The following is a 20,267-nucleotide window of genomic DNA, read 5'->3' as shown; positions in this document are numbered from 1 at the left end:
ATTCTCCATACAAACGTAGTCCTTATTTCCCTCCCTGGAAATTGACATTATGGAAATTATTTGTCAGCACTTTCATGTATTGTAATCATAGCTATTGATTTTTTTCGATTTTTACTTTCTCATAAAGACACAAGAGCTTTTTAAAAATTATATGAAACCTGTTTTCCTCTCCTATTTCTAATAATATTAAAAAAAATCGAAAAAATTCAAACGGGCATTGATTATTTTGATTAAAATACCTACTCACATCAAATTTTGTAAAAATATTTTCAATAATGTTAATATCCAGACAGAAAAGTGGGGAATACGTTTGCATGGAAAACCGATGTTCGTCCCCTTTCGTCTTAAAACAGCCGCACACGAATGTATGGAACGGTCTATACGGTAGTGGGGTCGTGCTTACAGTATAAAAATATGGAACAATCCTATTTGCATTATCTATTCCTGAAAATAATAGATTCGGCGCGGTTCATTGGGCTTTTGATTGATTTATGACTAGTTACTGTCAATTATTTCCGAAAAGTGATCTCTTCTAGACAACTTTTGAGATTATGATTAGGAAAGACTACAAACGTTTCATTGCCTAACTAAGATACATCTTAAAAATTTATTATGATATTTATGATGCTTGTTTATTTCAATATAGGTACCTACTTAATATTTTATGTAAAAACCTTACTAGGTATCTGTAAAAAAATGAATTTAAAGTATCTCAAAATTAAATTGAGTTTCTATTATCGAGGAGATTACCTATCTAAAAAAGTTGCAAAAATATAATAGTCATCCTACATACCTACGGGCCAATTCGAACGTACACTGACATGGAAATGATATCTAAATAATGTCTAATTCAAATATCATTCTGATGTCCGTGTACGTTTGAATTGGCCTGATTCTTTTGTCAAATGTCTCGATGTTTTCATCCGTTGCCTTTTCAGCACAGTTTTAATTAGGTCCAATTAATATGTCCTCATCTGCTAGACCTAGTCTTTTAGAGCCGTTTTAATGAGATGGTCCCAATTTGGGCCTCCTACATTGAGACGAGAGTTCAATTAATTAACCTAAGTTTTTAGCAAAAATTTCATTTCAGTTCTTAATTCGCTGACATAAAAAAGCCATGGAACATATTTTTGAGTGTGATGAGTGCACCCATATTTTACACTTGACTGTACCTACAAGCTTTTATCGCTGACTGTACTTTTCATTCCACAGGCAAATAACTCATCGAGACAATTCTAACAATCAACCCCGAACACAATTAGTTTGCGTTATTTTATCACAGAGGTCTCATGGCCATGCTATCTCCATCATCAGATCAGCTCCATGGCCTCCATGTCGTAATAATAAATATTAGGGGACATCTTACACAGATCAAACCTAGCCCCAAACTAAGCAAAGCTTGTACTATGGGTACTAGGCGACGATATACATACTTGTATAGATAAATACATACTTATATACATAGAAAACAACCATGACTCAGGAACAAATATTAGTGTTCATCACACAAATAAATGCCCTTACTGGGATTCGAACCCAGGAACATCGGCTTAGCAGACAGGGTCACTATCCACACTAGACCAGACCGGTCGTCAATAATATGTACCTATGTAAAATATCAGCTCAATCGGAAATCGGAAAGTAGGTCCAAAGCCTCCAAGATTTGACGCACACTACTCATAGTCTGTATCTTAAGGTACCTATTTAAATAAAAGTAAACAAACAATTTGTACATTTCCGGGTAGTTATAACATTTATTGGTCAACCGCCCAATTACAAAACTGCCTGGATCAGTCACTGAACAACTTAACTTTAACCTACATTATTTGATCGTGTAATGTTTTCATCTACCCTCAACTGGCTTAAGGAGCGATTTAAGGGTAGATTTTGTTTACTTTTATTTAAATACCTAAATATACAGAGTTATAACTAACAGGGAAAGTTAAAATAAAAGTTTTGTCCTAAAGTGCTCACACAAAGTCCAGAATCTAGATTATGCAGTGTTTTTCTAGCAGTTCTAATAATAAGCCTAGAGCTAGGCACGCCAGGTTCGCGTGCTACCCTTTGACCGGAGGTCAATGCACTATGTCGCAGAACGCCCATACGCGTCGCTGGATTAGTACCATCCTTGATCCTGGGATGATTCAAACTTCTAACTTCAACATTTATTCAGCAAATAGGCCACAAGGGCACTTTTACACGTCAACATTGATTTACATACAAGCAAAAATAATAACAATACATCAACAATTATAAATAAAATACAACTAACTGCAACTACCAATTCAAAACTAACGTATTACAATTATTTAGATATGTATTATGATCTCTTAATGCCGAATTACATAAAAAGAACTATAAGTAATAGTAATATTAAAAAAACACAGATACAAAAACACAAAAAATCTATAATTACTGGTGGGACACGGAAATCATGTGATGTATGGGATGTTTTTAGGGTTCCGTACCTCAAAAGGAAAAAACGGAACCCTTAAATTATAGGATCACTCGTGCGTCTGTCTGTCTGTCCGACCATTCCCCCCTTTATCTCTGAAACTACTGGGTCTAAAATTTTGAAAAAAATACACAAATAGTACTTTACCTATAGATGACAGGAAAACCTATTAGAAATGTGCAGTCAAGTGTGAGTCGGACTTATGTACGGAACCCTTGGAACGTCCGACTCGCACTTGACCGGTTTTTTTTATTCATTAGCCTCTGCGAGGTACAAAAAAATGTATTATTTAGGCTACGTTAACAGTAAAAAAATTAAAGTCTATTAATTGGGTTCCGTACCCAAAAGGTAAAACGGGACCCTATTACTAAGACTTCGCTGTCCGTCCGTCCGTCCGTCCGTCTGTCACCAGGCTGTATCTCACGAACCGTGATAGCTAGACAGTTGAAATTTTCACAGATGATGTATTTCTGTTGCCGCTATAACAACAAATACTAAAAACAGAATAAAATAAAGATTTAAATGGGGCTCCCATACAACAAACGTGATTTTTGACCAAAGTTAAGCAACGTCGGGCGTGGTCAGTACTTGGATGGCCCAAGTAGCATTGCAAGCTGTATATAAGCTGTATTAAAGTTTATTTGTATACTATAAGCTGTACAGTTAGGCTGTACAAAGGCTGTATAAGCGCTTATACAGCCCTTATAAGTAAAAAAAGGGCCCAAATTATACAGCCTTTGGCGTTATTAGAGCTGTAGAGTAGCTGTATAAGCAATACATAAGCTGCATAATAGCTGCATTACAGCTATATTTCGGTGTAACAGGAAACCTTAACACTACAGATAATCTCTTATAAGTACGATATAAGAATATAAGTTTTAAATGAGTTATAAGAAAGAATTACAAGAGGATAATAATCATTTAAGAAACTAAAATGTCTTAATCTTGTTCATTCGTAATATAGTAATGACGACAATAAAGTGTTATAGTGGATGGTAAAAGTAAAAGTAAATATTATACAGGACTTGAATGGAATTTTACATTATTGGTAAGTGCGGATTATTATTTATTGTGAACCTGTGTATCTTTTCTGGCAAAATATTTACGCACCTGCAAAATAACAAAGAGAAACCATAAGGAAAATATCAAAAATCGGTAAAGTTACTGTTTGTTTTTAAGGTTAGAGTATCAAAAATATTTATAAATATTAATTCTAAGGCTAAACAATTTATTTTAGCTGGTAATCATAACACGGCGTTAGTCTGTTAAATATTTGCAAGTATTTCTTTAATTATATTTACAAGTACGTTTTTTTTTATTGTAAAATGGCGACAATTTTTAAACAGCCTACAGGATAGTTGGAGAGCATTATAATCTTAGTAGCTGTGCTGTTTAATAAATGGAGTGTCTTTTACAGCTTTTGTAATTAAAACAGCTTTATAATAGAATATTTGTATTCGTTTGGCTGTATTTCGGTTCTCCGTACATAAGTTATAATTCTCTTTAGAGATCCGTATAACAAATAAAAAACCTGTACTGTAACTGTCATTCATTAAAAACATTCGTAAAAACTAAAAAACTAAAACTAGTGCCTACGTCAAATCATGGGATTAGTTGTCAAGCGGACCCCAGGCTCTCATGAGCCGTGGCGAAATGTCGAGATAACGCGAGGAAGAAGAAGACTGTAACTGTCATATATTCCTTTAGTTTTATAATACACTTATTTTCAGAAATCATTACACTACTATACTTATACGAGTGTAAAATTACGCCAAAAGATTGTTATAAGCGACTCTATCAGTAATACAGAAAAAAGCTGTACTATAGCTGCCATTTATTCATTTGGTTTTATAATACCCTTACAGACAGAAGTTATACAAGTACTATTCTTATAGGAGAGTAAGATTACGCCATAAGAAATAGCTTTAAAACGGGGTTGACAGATACATTTGTACAGCTACAAGTGCCAAGTGATACTACAATACAGCCTGTATACAGCTTTTACGATAAAATTAGCTTGTAGTGTTTCACAACACTTAATGTTTTAAAACGGAGTTGACAGATACTTTTGTACAGCTAAAAGTGCCAAGTGTTACTACAATACAGCCTGTATACAGCTTTTACGATAGAATTAGCTTGTAGTCTCTCACAACACTTTTAGTTTTATAGTAGATTTTTTATATTCTGATAAAGCACCCCATGCTTCCGCAGAATCCTTTATAATGATTTTATACAGCTTGAGCTGTATAATGTCTGTAAAGTACCTTTTATACAGCTTAAATCTTTTCTGACACTCTTATACGTCCCTTAAATCACTCTAAGTTCTTAATTGGCTGCTATATTGATGTTGCCGACACTTCCATGCTACTTGGGGGGTGACCGTTTTTTTTTTTGCATTTTTTCCGTTTTTTTTTTCATTATGGTACGGAACCCTTCGTGCGCGAGGCCGACTCGCACTTGCCCGGTTTTTTTTTATTCGGTAGACTAAAATGTCATTTCATACTATGAAATGACATTTTATATTCATATAAATAGACTTTAGCTTGTCAGTCCTTAAGTTGCAATTAGCGAAAAGTCTTTAAAACTCGGGGAGTTATGATCTACAGCTCACAGGGCCACTAGTTTATTGGTTTTAACAATCTTCAGTACAGCTTGGCAAAAAAGAGTATAAATTAAAAAGTGGCAACAGTGTAGTGTCGTCCCGTTTTATTATATTAATTGGTTTGAAAGGGACGACATTACAGTGTTGCCACTTTTTAATTTATACTCTTTTTTGCCAAGCTGTAAAAGTGCACAGTTTTTTGCCATTCTACCACGCCTTTGCACGAATCTACCAAGATCGATTTGCATCTACCCTGCCCTGACCAGCCTTGATTTCGCCCGCAATTTGAATGCTCAAATCGCTTCAACTAATTCGATTCGATCAGGTAATGGAAGTTCCTATGGATATATTATTTTTAACCGTCATTAGTTACCTATAAATTAAACTACTGTATTTTATTTTTTATTTTAGTTTATAAGACACACCAACAGTACATAAACAAAGCAAGTAAAGTTACATAAGTACAGCAGACACGTATGATATTTATGCACCAATAACAGGTGTGCAACAACATTCAAACAGTTCGAGGCTTTTATACACTACTTTACAAACTATAACAATACATTAATAGGTTAAGTAATTAAGACATGCATGAAAGACTATAACTACTGTAAACATTACTTATTAAAAGTTTGTTAGCATTCTGCGCTTTAAATTTTGTATAGAATCACTAAATATGTCTATTTCAAAGTTTTGTTCAAGAGACAGATTGTTCCATGTTACTTGCATTCTATGGACCGGAAGTGACTTGCCCAGTTTAGTCCTGGTAGAACTGGGGCGAAAAATAGTGCGACGACAAGACCGTGTGCAAGCTTTTGGTACTGTAAAGTTTAAACCGCCCAGCAGGTAAGGTTCCGCGATTTTACCGTTTAACAACTTGTGTAACAAAGCCATGTCAAGGAAAGACCGCCTGAGCTGTAAAGAAGACATTTTAAACCGTTGGAGTCTCTCTTCATATGTTAGGTTTTTACGAACTCCCTCGGTCTTTGTCTTAAACACTAAGAATCGAGTAAAAGAACGTTGGACTTTTTCCAACCGATTGATGTGAATTGCGTAGCTTGGATTCCAAACTTGACAACAGTATTCAAGACGAGAACGTACTAGAGCATTGAAAAGAGTTTGAAATGTGTCAGCTCGTCTAAATTTTTTGCCTATACGCTTTATAAACTCAAGCATTTTATTGCTTTCACTAATAACTGAATCAATATGATTTATAAAGTTTAATTTAGAATCTAGGCATACTCCAAGATCCTTAACATTGGAAACCTCCCGAAGCACAACGTCATTGAGACAATATTTTGAGTCGGTAGGAAGTTTTTTCCGCGTGAATTTAATAAAGAGGCACTTGTCAGCGTTTAGAGTCATATTATTCTCCAGACACCAGGTCTTTACACTATTCAAATCATCTTGTAATAGCAACGAGTCAGTTACTGATTTTACCACTTTGTAAAGCTTCATATCATCAGCATATAACAGGCATTTGCTATGCTTGACAGACGAAACTAAGTCGTTTATAAAGCAAATAAATAGAACAGGGCCAAGATGCGAGCCTTGAGGAACCCCCGATGTCGCCACGTACGTGTTTGAAAAGTATCCATCTTTCACTACTCTTAGCCGTCTACCAGACAGATACGAACCAAACCATCTCCACATCTCGCCTGTGACGTTAAACTGGTCGAGAAGCTTATGCATGAGAATACTGTGGTCCACTCTATCAAAAGCGCTGCTAAAATCGGTGTAGATGGCGTCTACTTGGTGGCCCGAGTCAATAGCTGTACCAACGTCGTTCACGTAGCAAAGCAAATTTGTAGAAGTGGACTTAGAGCTTATGAAACCGTGCTGCAAAGGAGAAATTTTTTCTTTAACATGCCAAGCCAGTTTTTTACAGATGATGCACTCGAAGACCTTAGGAAAAATAGATAAAAGAGATATCGGCCTATAGTTGGATACCTTTGTCCTATCACCTTTCTTAAAAACCGGAACAACGTTAGCCTCTTTCCAGATAGTAGGGAATATGGAGTGTCGCAGTGACTCGTTGAATATTTTAACCAATGGGGCAGTCAAAGATTTGCTACATTTTTTTATAAAGTACGGAGGAATGCCATCGGGACCGGGGCCCTTACTGACGTCGAGGGCTTTAAGCTCCTTCATGACAGATGACTCATTAATTCGAACTGAAGAAAACGTGTTGTTCAGTGCATCAGTGGAGATTTGTTTGGACGCCACATCGCCCATTGGAGGATGGAAATGTCGTGAAAATGTAGAGGAGAAGTGACTTGCAAACATATTACATATATCGGAATCATTACTGGCTATTACGTTTCCAATGGACATACTAGAAGGAATAGATGAACTGTTCCTAGGCTGTTTTCGTGAGTTTTTGACAAAAGACCAAAATTTCTTGGGGTTAGAATGCAAATCATTTTCTACAGATGACGTATAACGCGAGTAGTCGTTATTTATTTTAGTTTTGACCCGACTACGAAGCAACTGAAATTCTAAAAAGTCACGAGGATTGTTTGTTTTTTTGTATCTTAGTCGACATTTATTTTTTTCTTTTATCATATTGATAAGGACAGAACTAAACCAGGATGGGTACAGATAGTTACGAGGTTTTGACTTAGGGATTGTAATTTCTATAACCTTATTTAAGATTTTATAGAAAGTTGAAACCATGTCGTCCACAGTACTACACGAGGCAAACTCCAGATTCCAGTCAATAGAACGCAACTTCTCATTAACAATGTAATAGTCTGCTTTTTTAAAATTATACGTACCAAATTGTTTAGGCTTACTTATTCTCTTTACACTATTATTATTTTTTATTACAATATCAAGCGCCGGATGATGCCCGTCAAGTTTACAAAGGACATCTACAGACTTGCTGACCATAGGGCCTACAAAATTACTTAAAACTAGGTCTAAAATTCTAGAGTTATCATTTAAAACAGGATTTAATTGAAACATGCTATTCAGTGACATAAAATCAAATAAAGAATTTGCCGCCCCATTATTACATACTGAAGGATTTAAAAAACAACCATTTGAGTCGGGAGACCATTTGATAGCCCCTAAGTTAAAGTCACCAACCATTAAAATCTTTTCCTCACAAGAATCCATTCTATCACTTAAGTTTTCGAAGTATTTTTCGTACTTTGAGGTAGTGGAATTAGGTGGCATATAAATAGTACCTATAATAAAGGTCAAATTTGTATACTTATCGCGGACTTCAACCCATAAGTCTTCATCTTCTCCTTCCCAATTGCACAGTCTTGTAGAAAATAACTTATTTGAAACCGCTATGAGGCAGCCGCCGCCATCTCTTTTACCAGATCTTTCGTACTGTCTGTCACGGCGATAAATAGAGTATCTTGGGTCTAAAAGCTCTACGTCGCCAATTCCATTATGCAACCACGTTTCAGTCATTACAATAATATCGTAGTTGGACGACAACGATGCTAGTTTCAGTTCTTGCAGTTTAGTACGTACTCCTCTCATGTTTTGATAGTACACTGTGAATTTTGAATAATATAAACGCGGACTAGTGCAAAAATAATCCTGCTGCGCTACAGACGCGCTACGTCAGCATATGTTTTGATGTGAAGTTTAGGAGATTCATCAGTTTTACGGACGAATATCTTGCCGTTGCGAGTCCATACATTTTTATACGATTTTTCCCGAGCTGCAGCGCGGACTGCCGCGTGAAGTTTTTTTGCAGTCGGTGCCAGGTGTTCTGAGATATACACAGGCGTTTTTGTACCTCCGATGCCGAGATGGCTCGTGTTGAGCTTATCTTTGTCGTTGCTTTTGTTGAACTGTAGCTTTTAGTCATATTGTAAACGCAACATGAATGGCTTCGGCATTCCAGCTAACTGTTGGGAGGAACGCGCGGAGATGAGACCGGAGTGGCGTCGTAACCTGCGAGAAGGCATGGCAAAGCATGACGAGCTCTGGTTGGACCAACTTAGGCAGAAACGAAATCGCAGAGCTGCTGGACCACCCCAGGAGTCAAGACACGTCTGTGATCGTTGCGGCAAGAAATGCCGATCGGCCATTGGTCTATAATACAGTCATCACAGTCGCTGTAGGCTGTAGACTCTTCTTCCTCGCGTTATCCCGGCATTTTGCCACGGCTCATGGGAGCCTGGGGTCCGCTTGACAACTAATCCCAAGAATTGGCGTAATAGGTACTAGTTTTTACGAAAGCTACTGCCATCTGACCTTCCAACCCAGAGGGAAAACTAGGCCTTATTGGGATTAGTCCGGTTTCCTCACGATGTTTTCCTTCACCGTAAAGCGACTGGTAAATATCAAATGATATTTCGTATATAAGTTCCGAAATGGAACTCATTGGTATGAGCCGGGGTTTGAACCCGCGACCTCCGGATTGAAAGTTGCACGCTCTTACCGCTAGGCCACCAGCGCTGCTACGATGTAGGCTGTAGACTACCTCCTCGAAATACCCTCTTTAGTCGCTGCAACTATCATCTGCAAAGATGCTGTGGCCAATGATGAGGTTTTAGTAGTAAAGTAAGCGGCTTTCAAAACGGGAGTTCACGCATTCGGTCTGATTCGAACTTTAAAGTACGTCCAAAATTTGCTAAAGATACGATATGGATCGGATATGTCAGTGTCAAAAGTGACATTTCTGTTTGAAGAAACGTGAGATAGTTGGAATCAGGCATGGTCTAATAAAACATGGTCTTCTATTCCCAGAGTGACACGGGCCTACGTCACAATAACATTGCCACTTTATTTCAACATAACATGTTACATGGGTACATTATACCTATGGTTAATAAGTTAAAATATTTCTTTATAATTTTATAATTTACATTTATATGTATTTTATCTTAGATTTTATAATAACACGTCATTTTTAATTATTCGTTAGCATTATCTTCCGATTCACGAAAGAAATTTCAGACGTTCGGGTAATTCTGTTTACATTACTGGCAACACAGGATAGCGCTGTCACATTTGACAATTCGGATCTAGATAACTTCATGCCCTGACCGTCATCCTTGTCGAACGCGTGTTAATTGTTATTTCCTTCTCGCTCAGTGTCAGCAGTCGCAGTGTTTTCCAAACTTTTCACGTCGTAAGCTTGGTAATTAATGTGTAACTGTGAATTAGTTTTTCAAACGTTTGTCTTGTATAGATAAATAAAGTTTAATTCAATACATTAGATTTGTTTTATTTTACTATGTTTCTACATGAATAACTTAAAATTAATGCCGTTAAAATAATTTTCACCGTTGGTTAAAATTCTCCCACATTTTAAAGTTTGAGAACCTGTAAACAGCATGATGACGTCGGCCCGTGTCAGTTAGGTCATACGCGAATCTCGGAATAGAGTACCAGGCGGAGTATATTATTATACCATGGAATCAGGCTGGAAGTTGCGGACAGAAGCTTCTGAATCATTAGCCCATCAACGTGCACACTAGCGCCACAGCTAAATAATCGTGATTATTTAAATTTAACGAAATATATTGAAAAAAGGGGGCCGCTACGTACTGTATTGTGTATTTAAGTACCTTTTGAATATATCAAACTAGCTTTTATTTTGCTGGTTTCGTCGATCTATTAGGAACTCAAAACAAGAACGGCCATTTTAACTTTGGAAGCATTATAGATTGACGAATCCAGCAACATAAAAACTAGTTAGATGTATTCAAAAGGTACTTAAATACACGATACAGTACGTAGCGGCCCCCTTTTTTCAATATATTTCGTTAAAATTAAATCATTACGATTATTTAGCTGTGGCGCTAGTGTGCACGTTGATGGGCTCTTAAGCATAAGCATAATGTCACCATGGGATGTATTCGACATGTCGCGTTAGCTAGTGGCATAGCCAACGCCACCGCATGTCCACTTATCTCATTTGCCGCATGGATAAGCTGAGCGCGACAGGCATATGTAGCCGTCTCTTTTCGTGTGATCTTGCCTATTAACACCTATTAGCCCCTAAATGGGGCATTAGTCCTAATAAATTGAAGAACTGAGTCGTAGGTGTGGTTTAGCTACCATTCCCACTAATCCCTACCAAAAAGAATAGATAGTATAGAGGGGTCCTGTCATTGTAAATTTTGTAGTCACAGTAAATTTACTGCCATCTATCGACACACGACTAAAACCCAAAATGAAAACGTATAAAGTTATCAAAAAATGTATATATATGGATAAATGATTTTATTATTTTTATATCATATCTATGTGTTAAAATTGTTAAATATGAAACGGTGTCGTCACGCCATCTAGCCGAGGATAGGCTAAAGGTGTGTGCGGCATCTATTCGAGAATGACTTTTACTTGAATTCCGAGGCACGTTTTTTCCTTAGACTTTATTCGTCTTATACGAAGTTACATATGTCTTTGTCCCTACTATAATATATGCGAAAGTAACTCGGTCTGTCTGTCTTTCTGTCTGTTAACGTCCCTAATGCTAACGCTTAAACTGCTAAACCGATTTAGATGCAAGTATAGGTATAATTATAGGATTTAATTTAGGATATAGTAGGGATATGTATGCAACTTCTCACCTAACGCCTCGGCCACGACATTGCGCGACCGGCGGCGGCGGCGGCTACCATAGGTGGGAACGAAAGGTCCGATCGCTGTCTCGCTCCAACCTATGGTTGCCGCCGCCGCTGCCGCCGGTCGCGTAAAGTCACACACATATGGTATTCCATCTGTCCAATATCTTGGCCCAATATCATTGCCTCTCACTCTCTCGTTAAGTAAAATGTGAGACAAAATACACATTGGACTAAGAAATTTGACAGGTCACAGGTGGAATAGCACCCTTAGGTACCACAAATTTCCTAAAAGCATTGCGAGGAAACCAACCTAATCCCAGCTACGTCTAGTTTCCACAGAATGGTGTGCAGACTTAACTTAAGACACGTACAATCGCCATCAGATATATCGGAGCGGCTAAGGTGCTCACAAATATCTGAACACGCCTCTATTGTCAGGGCGTTAGAGTGCGTGTTCAGATATTGTGAACACCTTGGCCGCTCCGATATATCAGATGGCGACTGTACCTAGGCTGTACTGATTATTGAGGTCGTGTCTAACTGGATTTAGCAAATGAAACCATTGCCCTAGCGACTAGAACCAGGGGAATCTAGTCAAGTCTAGACTAAGACTGCCTTGAGAAGTGTATCTGAACAACCAGCATTTATTCCAGGTAGCCGGATTGGTCCCATGAAAGACCAGTGCTGGTTTCCAAGCTGACATTATGTACTCGTAGGTACCTACTTGTTGCGTACCTACCTACCTACTTACCTATAAATTCTTGAGTTTTTGCTTTTGTTCTAACAAAAAGAATAGATAGTATAGAGGGGTCCTGTCATTGTAAATTTTGTAGTCACTGTAAATTTACTGCCATCTATCGACACACGACTAAAACTCAAAATGAAAACGTATAATGTTATCAAAAAATGTATATATATGGATAAATGATTTTATTATTTTTATATCATTTTGATCCATGTTCATTCACTGATATCTATGTGTTAAAATTGTTAAATATGAAACCGTATCGTCACGCCATCTAGTCGAGGATAGGCTAAAGGTGTGTGCGGCATCTATTCGAGAATGACTTTCACTTGAATTCCGAGGCACGTTTTTTCCTTATACTTTATTCGTCTTATACGAAGTTAGATATGTCTTTGGTTCTAATAATAGTATTTAGAAAAATAAAATTTAAGTATATGTTTTTCTAGTTATTAACGTTATAACGTTTTATTAGACCAAGACGAATGCATAAAATACCTATTATGAGTTATTTACTTACACTACTTACAGGAAAGGCGTACGAATTTTGTTAAAAGTATTATTGAAAACAGCGCCATCTGCACTTTACTGCAGAAACTAGAACAGCAAATAAACTACACTGAGGTTACAATCTACGCTAAGCGCGCGGAACGCTTCAATAGTTTGTACATTTCGTAATAGATGGCGCTGCAAAATTACACAGGTTTGATTTTGACACTATTTTAAATTTAAATGGGAGTTAATTTTTAGAAAAATTAGGACATAAAAGAATGACATATTTTATAGTAAACGTCTCGGCCCATGTTGTTTCTCTGTCCCCCATAACTAGAGCTAGACGGAAACTACCTAGCATTGATTGGTCATGCGAAATAAAGTGAAAGTAGTGCATAAGGGTGGTATTCCACCTATCCAATTTCTTTGTCCAATGTGTATTGCGTCTCACATTTTGCTTTAATGAGAGAGTGAGAGGCATTGGACGAAAAAATTGGATAGGTGGAACTGGTGGAATATGCACGATACACGTCCTCACCATGCCAATCACCAAGACAATTGTCAAAACCAGTTCAAAACCGTAACAAAGTTGACAAATCTGAATCGGGCTTAATTTAGCACACACAACGGCACGACAACGTGACAACAACGTAACGACAACGTGATCCGGTCACGATATATTTTCGTTTGAATGTGGGGGTGGCGGGGACGCCCAAAGCCGGGTGTGATGCAACGACAATGTGGCGATCTCTGGATTGTTACTTACATCAATAACATAGGTACCATGCATTTTCTCAAAAACGTCTTTTTGCACTTTTAAGTTTCAAATATTAAAAAAATACAACTAAGTAAGTAATTAACTAATTAGGTATGTGGATTATGAGAACATCAATAATATATGAAATTTCAGTTAATACTTAATACCAATAATACCTCTTGCGCTTGTTTTTGAACCTCGTTTCATTTGGCTACGAATATGACGTAAAGACATTTAGGTACCTAACGTAGCAACATCGTGACGGTAACGTGACGACACAGACACAGCCGATTATTTCCGTCATGGCTCTAGGGGTGGCGGGAAACCCACAAGAAGGCTACTTGTGTGTGACGCAACGATAACGTAACTACAACGTAACGGTAACGTAACGACATAAGGCTCGTACATTTCCATCAAAGCTCTAGAGGGGTGGCGGGAAACCCACAAGAAGGCTAATTGTGTGTGACGCAACGATAACGTAACTTCAACGTAACGGTAACGTAACGACATACGGCTCGTACATTTCCGTCAAAGCTCTAGGGGTGGCGGGAAACCCACAAGAAGGCTAATTGTGTGTGACGCAACGATAACGTAACTACGACGTAACGGTAACGTAACGACATACGGCTCGTACATTTCCGTCAAAGCTCTAGGGGTGGCGGGAAACCCACAAGAAGGCTAATTGTGTGTGACGCAACGATAACGTAACTACAACGTAACGGTAACGTAACGACATACGGCTCGTACATTTCCGTCAAAGCTCTAGGGGTGGCGGGAAACCCACAAGAAGGCTAATTGTGTGTGACACAACGATAACGTAACTACAACGTAACGGTAACGTAACGACATACGGCTCGTATATTTCCGTCAAAGCTCTAGGGGTGGCGGGAAACCCACAAGAAGGCTAATTGAAGGCGACGACGCGACGCACAATTGACGGATGGTTTCGTTTCACAGACCATGGACGAATAGACAACGTGAGTAAATTTGGCATAACCCCTCCAGTTATGGTCATTATTATATACAGTCAGAAATATTCGCTTAGCACCTTTGTAAACAAACTTCTATATATGCAGGGGGTCACTTTTCTCTGCAGCTGACTGTACTTATCCTTTCTTAGAACGCTTTTGCTGGAGGGACAGAGAACGGTGTAAAGTTATTGTCCGGCTTAGCAAAATAGAATTAAGTTTCTGGGGAAAGAATAGTTGTAATAATCCCTTGAATGTGATGTGACACGTGTAAAAATAACATGTTATTAAATATTTTGTAGTGTTTAATTATTTATATTGTGTATTTTTTTGTTAAAATACTCCTATTTCAGGACATGTTAAAATAATTATTAAATCGTTGTAAGTATGTATCTGTATAATATAAACATTTCTGTACTTTACGTTTTTTCAACTACATTTAAATTTACTGTTTACATTTTCAGAGATAAATAGTGCCTAGTTATTACCAAAAAAATCTAAGTAATATTATTTATTTTTCGGCATAGGTAGAAATTATAACACCGTGGATACATAAAAAAGAAAATTCTGCATTTTCTCGGTAAAGGGTTCCGTTCTAAATGTCTATACTTAATCCTTCTCTTTTTAAATGCTTTCCCTAATTACTAGATTCTTAAAAGTAGTTGTTTTGTTTGCGTTCTACTAGTAAATCTTGATTGTGAGAACAAATTTATCAGGTACCTACTTACATGTATACAATTTAGAATAGCAGACAAGAGCAAAAACAAACTTATCCCTTTAAACAATTCTACAAACACTTGTCTTTCGAGATATTTGTCAAATTGCAACCGTGAAGTGTCATACAATTTGAGAATATGTGCGGCGTCTTACTTAATTCCCTTGGCCTCCACAATCTTCCTTCAGTTGTCGCGGTGCCTGGCGACCTTCTTCCAGTTGGTGAACTTTCCCATTTTCTGACGTGCGGTGTCTACGCGACCTAAGTCTGTGGTTTCGATAACTTCATCTGCTGCTAGGGTTGTCCGTGGACGTGTTCGGCGAAAATTTATTTCAACCCTTTCCATTTTTACTACTATTGTCACTTGTGTAGGTACTATTGTCACACAATAATTATTATTGTCACTTGTTGCTACAATTATTGCCTAATTATTAAGAGAATGACTTACAACTAAATACAATTAAGTTTAGAGTTGGACCAAGCTGTCATCATTAATATCAAATTTCTATGAAAATATGACGTTTGTATTGACACTCACTCACTTTGGGCCACTCACTATTCAAGCCAGTGCAAAGTTAGTTAGCTTCGGTGCTAGATCGATTTTTATCAATCATAGCTAAGAACCGCAAAGAAACTCGGATTCACGTAAAATAACCGCATCGAAATCGATCCAAATTGAGAGCTGCGATGCCACAGACGGACAGACATTCATGTCCAGCTTATAACACCCCTCTTTTTGCGTCGGGATTGAAAAACCCGGACAAGTGCGAGTCGGACTCGCCCACCGAGGGTTCCGTACTTTTTAGTATTTGTTGTTATTAGTGGTAACAGAAATACATCATCTGTGAAAATTTCAACTGTCTAGCTATCATGGTTCATGAGATACAGCCTGGTGACAGTGGTGACAGACAGACAGACGGACAGTGGAGTCTTAGTAATAGGGTCCCGTTTTAACCCTTTGGGTACGGAACCCTAAAAAAGGGTATATTTAACGTCAGCAACCATCTTTTTTATAAAAAAAAAAGTGTAATATTCTAGCGACCCTAACCTAGTAACCAACCCAAGGGGTCATCGTACGATGCGTGTACGCAGCTGACATTTTTTAAAACTACCAAAAAACCCTTTCAAACTATACAATTGGCCAACGAAAAATAGTATTTCGTACCTTTAAATAAGGTCGTAAGCATTACCTTTTATCGACCAATAATCCCCCAATAAAGTATTTGACAAAACGTTTTTTTAAACCCGTGACAATATGCGTTGAACAACTTTATACACCCCTATTATACTTTTTATTTGAAAGCCAAAATTACGTAACTCGACTTAAGTGTTTGTGCAATTTTAGGCTTTATGAGTATATTATTTAAGTTTTGTAACGTTTAATCGTAGGTATGGTTACTAAAATAAAAAAAATCTGGCGATTGATTTTCGTGCAACCGAATGGCAATGCTACTACTCGTATTTTTAGAAAACAATACTCGTAGTCAAAAGAAATGTTGCTGTAAGCGCCACTTGCACCATCCCACTAACCCGGCGTCAACCGGTTAAACCTGGAGTTACCATGGTAAACAGTACAATTGACACTTTAGCGGTTTAACCGGTTAACCCCGGGCCGTATGTTATGTGTAGATTATGCGAATAGTGTGTCAAACAAATTTAATGTTTAACAACAACCTGAATTTATATAATTTGTAAAAACTTCGTGGTTTTCATAAATTCCAGCAAATTTCATGTCTGACCAAAATGGCACTTTCACCCTTTTAATTAACCCTTCTCTCATCTTATCATTTATCACGATTGTACCTATATTAGGTACAATTGGTACAAATGTAATTTTGATTGGTCAAAATAAAGTTTCATAACTAGATATCTCACACTTTCTTTTCATTGTCCTTTAGAAAATTTTCGCCCAAATCTCCCCGCTGGCGTCCCTCTGTGCCTTTGGTTCACTCAGATCACAGAAAGTTGGTCTGTGACTCAGATTTAGACCGCACCATCGTTACTGCTGCAGAATTGTTGCAAGAAATGTCAACTTCATGTACATTTTAGACACATAACACTTTCTAGTTTTCCTCCAGAAAATTTTCGGACAAATCTCCCCGCGCGAACCCCTATGCCTAGAGGCTGGGCTCAGTGTGGCCGCATCCGCCGCGCGCGCCGCCCGTCCCGACCCCACCGTGTATTCCCGCCTTAATTACTGCAAACAATGGTAACACGTCAGTAGTTTTTGCACGACACACGGATTGGTCTTGAGGTGAGTACGATTACGATTTTCAATGTCAGTGGCGCTTTATTGTGAAGCATTTTTAATGCGGATTTTCGCGAAATTAGCGCGTTTTTTGAAATTGGAAAATAGTGTTCGTTTTTTTGCTACAGATTTTTAGAAGCGAGTGATAGGCTTGCGGGTTTTCGTGGAAATAGTTCTGAAATGGAAAAATTGTGTTTTTCTGTCAGATGGAAATGGAATTGCGCTTGAGAGATGACTGTCGTCTAATGTATAAGTATATCTATACCGGTAAAATTATACTTGTTTATGTATTTGTTTAGGTAGGTAGGTATGTATGGTAACCATGATTAGAATGTGATTAGAAATCACATTACATCAAAACACCTTTTTTTATGTGTTTGACGTCAATGTCTCTCTGTGGCATCGTAGCTCTCAAACGGATGGACCGATTTCGATGCGATTCTTAGCTACGAGTATGTTTGATAAAAATCAATGTAGCAATTTGAAGAGTACCAGCTCTTTTACAAAATGATGAGGTATTTTTGGTATAAAATGGATGGAATGGATTTTTGGCATTTCTGGCATAATGCGTAAGGGGTTTAATTTTTTTTTATTTAATAGTTATTTATGGTTTAAATTAGAAAATATGTCACTACTAATAAATTGAGTCCGGGGAGGGAACGAGTTTATGATTTGATTGCTTAATAATAACTGATGTTCTTTTGTTTCCTTAATTAACGAGTATTCTTATGGTTCTCATACAATTGAATATAATTAATATAGGTATCAAGTGAAACATACATAAATACACATATACCTAGTGCTTTTTTGCTAAAGTAAATAAATATTTTTAAAATTAGTAATTCTTTATTTCAGATAAATTTTATCCATAGAATTGTTAGTTACTTAACTACTACATTATTTATTTATTTATAAATATGATGACGTATTTTGTATCATCATTCATCATCATTTCAGCCTATATACGTCCCACTGCTGGGCACAGGCCTCCTCTCATGCGCGAGAGGGCTTGGGCTATAGTCCCCACGCTAGCCCAATGCGGATTGGGGACTTCACATACACCTTTGAATTTCTTCGCAGATGTATGCAGGTTTCCTCACGATGTTTTCCTTCACCGAAAAGCTAGTGGTAAATATCAAATGATATTAAGTACATAAGTTTCGAAAAACTCATTGGTACGAGCCAGGATTTGAACCCGCGACCTCCGGATTGAAAGTCAGACGTCATATCCACTCGGCCACCACTGCCCTGTATTTTGTATACTTATGAATAATGCAATAGGATTCCTTTCAACTCTGATACGTACTCGATTTAGAAACCTAATATTATTTGAAGACGATGCTTTCAAAATTTTTGGCCCTATGCAGCGTACATTTAAAATATTTTAATGCATGATTACTTATTCATTATCATTCATTCTGTATTAATACGCCATTACGGTATACCGCAACTCTATAAAAATTATTATAAGTATATTTGAGTATAGTTATTTGCTTAACATGAATAGATGATAGGTAGCTATATATATACAGTCAAAAGTAGCGGATAAGACCGCTCGTCAATAGTTTCTACAATTCTCTAATAGCTTAACAAAAAGTGACGTGTCTCTATTGTGTAGAACAATTAAATTATAACGGATAAGTACTTTTGAACGCGAACTGTGGAGATTATTTATATTTGGAAAAGTATTCCAGGGATTTAATATTTATGTTTTACGTACCATTTTTATTTTTGATACTACATCTGAAGATACAAAATTTATTAAAATATAGTATAGTACATGTAATATAAACAAAAAAATATAAACTAAAATTAAAAAACCGGACAAGTGCGACTCGTCCACCGAGGGTTCCGTACTTTTTAGTATTTGTTGTTATAGCGGCAACAGAAATACATCATCTGTGAAGATTTCAACTGCGTAGCTATCACGGTTCATGAGATACAGCATTAATGCTGACTATTTAAACAAAATAGTGTCAACACATGCATGCATTTTCTTAAGGTACAGTTCATGCAATAATATCTTGCAGAAAGACACGCACAAAAACATCTGCCTTATTTGTAGAGCCATAAAAATATGTTATCTATTATTGCGCTCTTCGTTGTACATTATATTTATATTCGCAGTTTTTGCCGATGAGTTTCCAAAGTGTATAAATATTTATGATATTGACTGTACGTGATAGAGGTAGGCCTGTAGAATATACAGGGTGTTTGTTTAATGCCGAGTTTCTCCCAAAACATCTACTTAAAAACGAGTGTACAGATTTCAAGATCGGCAACGCGCTTGTGACACCACGGCTATTTCAGGCGTCCATAGGCTACGGGAACCACTTTCTATGGACAGTGAGGGAAAATCAGAAACTATTAGACATGGCTGACTGTTTTTAAAAATTAAAATAAGTGTAAAAGTACTTATACTAAGATTTTCATAAGACTTTCAGAGGACTTTCATATCCTACCGGAAATTAAAACCTGAAGTCGTTTCACACCGGAAATGGATAGGATAATTATAAGACCGTCTTTTGTCTGTCTTTATTAACTTTGATCAATTGTTTTTTCATTATTTTATTGACTTTTTGATGTTTTTTTTTATCTATATAAAAAATATTACTTGTCAAGTCGGTGACCAGGGTGGTCAGAGTGAAAATAAATAGATATAATGGATTTTTTTTATACAGATCGACCTAGTCCCACCAGTAACCTCAATAAGGCTTGCGTTGTGGATACTAGATGACGATAT

The 20,267-nt window shown here is 37.1% G+C and overlaps 1 protein-coding gene and 1 long non-coding RNA gene across 2 annotated transcripts in view; one reads left to right on the top strand and one right to left on the bottom strand.

Annotated features, from left to right (window-relative positions):
* LOC134792433 (uncharacterized) overlaps positions 1-1,924 on the bottom strand; it is a 42,010-nt gene extending 40,086 nt beyond the window's left edge. Inside the window, exon 1 of the long non-coding RNA XR_010144417.1 lies at positions 1,822-1,924. This is a non-coding gene — a long non-coding RNA (uncharacterized LOC134792433). The remainder of the gene's footprint in view (positions 1-1,821) is intronic.
* Positions 1,925-17,349: 15,425 nt separating this feature from the next.
* LOC134792355 (aminopeptidase N) overlaps positions 17,350-20,267 on the top strand; it is a 53,778-nt gene continuing 50,860 nt past the window's right edge. The window contains exon 1 of the mRNA XM_063763632.1: positions 17,350-17,530. The gene's annotated coding sequence lies outside the window, so the exon portion shown is untranslated. The remainder of the gene's footprint in view (positions 17,531-20,267) is intronic.

This window comes from Cydia splendana, chromosome 7 (assembly GCF_910591565.1).
Source record: "Cydia splendana chromosome 7, ilCydSple1.2, whole genome shotgun sequence".
In the NCBI taxonomy this organism is placed as follows: Eukaryota; Metazoa; Arthropoda; class Insecta; order Lepidoptera; family Tortricidae; genus Cydia; species Cydia splendana.
Note: the sequence above shows the minus strand (reverse complement) of the source record. Positions and strands in the feature narration are given on the sequence as shown.